We start from the raw sequence: 3,877 nt of genomic DNA on the forward strand, positions 1-3,877 counted from the left end.
TGATAAAAGCTAAACCTCTGCAAAGTAGTGAGGGAAGGAACCAGGAATAATGAACACACCCTTCAGTCCCTCTACCCTGCAGATGCTGACTGGAGGGGGGGGGGTCCCAGGTATGCAGGGCTCTTCTCCAGTGCCTTATCTGGGTATCCCAGGAACGACGGCTATACCTACTGCTCTTGTTTGGTGTTTGAGGGTGAAGCCCTGGCTGCTGCTGTGCCCTTGCAACAACAAATATGAGTCAGGTTGGGGAATTCCCTAAATAAGAATTCCCCAAGAAAGATGTAGGATCAATGCCCTCAATCCAACAGAAATGTGAATCTTTTCTGTTCAAATTAGATTGAACACTACTAATTTCCCTAATATCTTCAAATCAGATTATCACTAATTTCCCTAAATTCTTTCTTCTAGAAAGGGTAAATTAGTTATATTACAACTCCCTTGGAAGTCAAAATATAAGACAATATTTGACATAAAGACATTCTACCCTATCACTCATTTCATTTGTATGTATGTATGTATGTATGTATATAATCAAGTATGCTGTAGTTGGTCAAGTCAGGAGGAGATGGTAAAAATGTTTGGGAGGAAAAAAACTTCATTAGGAAGCATGTACAGAGCTTTAAAAAGTCTTATGAGCCAAATATGACTTTTTTTCATTTGAGAAAATATCAAAACTTATTTTTGGAACTAGAATGCAGGAAAATTAGTAATGCTGTGACTTTGTCACAGCACTCAGATTCTAGGATCTTTTCATCACCTGAAATTGAACCAGGGCCATTTGGTGGATGCCCTTATCATGACTACCCACAACTGCACTCACTTGGGGACCTGCTGCAGAAAGTACTGGTAACCCTGTGTGCGCTTCCCATAATCTGTCTGATTTTGCCTTTGCTTCAGTACAACTTCATCTGTCTCAACTTCCCACCTGCAGGAAATATACAGTGCCCCACAAAATGTGATTATAGTTATCAAAGCAGAAGTCGATGCATCCCACACTTCTTTAATCCCCAGCCTGATTTTCAAACTCACCTGGTATGAGGAGGCTCTGTGCTGACTCCCACACTTACCATCTCTATCCTAGAGAACAAAGACTTCACACACCTCCTTTCTGGGGAAGCAGAAAGGAGGTATTAGGATGAATCCCAGCAGACTGCACTGCACCTCTCAGCCACTATCGCAACAAGATTCTGACATTAGGTAAAGGTTATATTTCTGACTTTTTTTTTTTTTGGTGGCACTGGAGTTTGAACTCAGGGCCTCACGCTTTGTAGGCAGGCACTCTACCACTAGAGCTACTCCACCAGCCCTGACTTTTTCTTAAAGTGTGGTCTGCAAGCCATCTGCCTGGGTAGCACCTGGTGGCATTGATAATTCCTGGGTCCTACACAATAGACCTGTTTGATCATTTTAGGAGCCTGCATTTTAAAGTTTCTAATTTTAAACTTTTTTGGGAAGGACAGGGTCTTGCTGTGTAGCCTGGGATGGCCTTGAACTTGTGGTTCTCCTGCTGCATCTTTCCCAGGACTGGGGTTTTGGGTGGGCACAAACACACCTGGCTTAAATATTTTTCAATTATGAAAAAAATTCAAATACACAGTAAAGAGTATAGCAAGCCAGATGAGGTGGCATACATATGTAATTCCAGGACTCAGAAGCTGTGGTAGGATCTAAAGTCCCAGGCCAACCTGGACTATAGAGTGAGTTCAAAGCCAGCCTGGGTTATATAGTGAGACTACATCTCCAAAAACAGTATAGCATAATGTTTTTCTACTCAAAGTTTGGTGCCAGGACCAGAGGCATCAGCATCAGCTGGGAACTTGTCAGAAGTGCAGAATCTTAGGCCAAATTGCAGACCTGCTGAACCAGAATCTGCATTTTAACAGGAGCTCCAGGTGGTTAGTATGTACATTAAATACTAAGAAGCAATGATATAATGGATCCTTCTCATCCACTGCCCAACACTTGTGGCCACTTCTTCTCATCTATACCCAGCCCCCACCGTCACTGGATTGTCTAAAAGCAAATCCCCAACATTAGGAATTTCTGGGGGTGGAAGTGTGGCTCAAGTAGTAGAGTACCTGCCTGGCAAGTATGAGGATCTGAGTCCAACCAGTAATACAGTAAGGAGGACCAGTGCTGCAGAAAAAAAAAAAAAATTTCTAGAGCTGGGGATGTAGTCAGTGACTACTAGTGCTTGCCTAGCATGCTCAGAGCCCTGGGTTTGATTCCCAACACTGATAATAATAATAATTATTATATATTATTTGGGTTTTTTGGGGGTTTTTTGTTCAATAGTGGGGATCAAACCCAGGGCCTCATACATGCTAGGCAAGTATTCTACCACTGAGCCACATCCTCACTGCCAATAATAATCTCTAAATATCACCTTGTCAATGTTCAAGTTTCCATAAACATCCAAAGCTTGAGATTCTGCATGGTTTGTATGTGAAGAAAAAAATTATCTGAGATCCTTTACTTCGCCCCGATACTGGAGATTGAACTCAGGGCCTTGCACTTGCAAGGCAAGTTTCCACCAGTTGAGCCACCTCTAGACCCGAGATCCTTTGGACTGTTGTAAGGATTACGTCAAAAGATGGCTCAACTCCCTTACTTTCCTCGAAAAGAAATTTCTGTTTACTCACATAACCTATCGTTTCTGCGAGGCTGAGCACAAAAAGGGATAACGAAAAGGAAAGCACTTGGAAGTGGCGAATGACACTCAGCATAAACACACACACCTGTCACGCCCCAACACCTGCCACGCCCGCGGCAAATGCTCCATCTCCAGTGGAAGGCTAGCAAAATTAAAGCGAAACGACACGAAAAAGAAGCAAGGAAAAAGAAACACTTCCACTCAAGTTAACCCCTTCTAGTAGTATCCAAGCAAGAGTTAGTCATTAGCTGGGCGCAATTTAAACCTCCCGGGGTTGGTGGGGCCGAGGGAATAGAGAGTACAAGAAGGGTGTGGCGATTGGCCAGAGGGAGAGCCAATGGTGCTCCAGGTTCCCTGCAGATCGGCGTTTACCTAGCAGTTTGCCGAATGTCGTTGGACCAATCACCATTCTCTGGGACGGGACAAATCGTACGCCTTCCCGAGCAAACTCGCGCCCCCTGTAATGTACGAATCTAACGATTGGCCGTGGCTCGGAGGGCGGGGGGAAGGCGGGCACGCGGAGATTGGCTGACACAGCTCACAGGCGGACGGGGATGGGTTGTTGGGAGGGCGGAAGGTTTGAATGATCAGCCTTGTGGGTGTTGGGATATTTTGCATTCAGGCTAAACTTAGACAGCTGGGGAGAGAAACCGCAAAGTCAGGCCTCCGCTTATGCTTGTTCAGCGAGAAGCAGAATTTACTCTAGCTAATTGTTTCCCTCAGATTCTCCTTTCATTCGCTCAAGTCTTCGCTTCCCTGCCCACTTTCCTTTCTTCAAAAGCAGCTCCAAACTTGAGGTAAGTTCTTAGCGTCTGCGCCACGGAACGACCGAGACCCTGTTGTCCCCATAGGGTTCAGTCCTGGACAGAGGTTCCAATGGGCATTATCGCTTGTTAGGAGACCTGAGTTTCTTCCAGTCGGAATGTCAAGCTGTGTGGCCCCGATCAAGTCAAATTCCCCTTTTAAGAAAGGTGAGAACTTTTCTTTTTTTCTTTTGCAGGTATTAGGGTTTGAACTCAGGTTCTCCCCTTGCTAGACAGGCAATCTAACACGTGATCCACGCCCCCATCCCTTTTTCCATCTTTAAAGTCCTGAGGTTGCCCTTGGTTGGTAAGTTCAGGTTCAAAGAAAGGCCAAGCCTCCCCAAGCAAGTGTAATATAACCTTCAAGTCTGGTTGTGATTCACCCTTTGTAGATGCCCCTCCTCCAGTGCTGATCCGATTG

The sequence above is a fragment of the Castor canadensis genome, chromosome 6, assembly GCF_047511655.1.
Source record: "Castor canadensis chromosome 6, mCasCan1.hap1v2, whole genome shotgun sequence".
In the NCBI taxonomy this organism is placed as follows: Eukaryota; Metazoa; Chordata; class Mammalia; order Rodentia; family Castoridae; genus Castor; species Castor canadensis.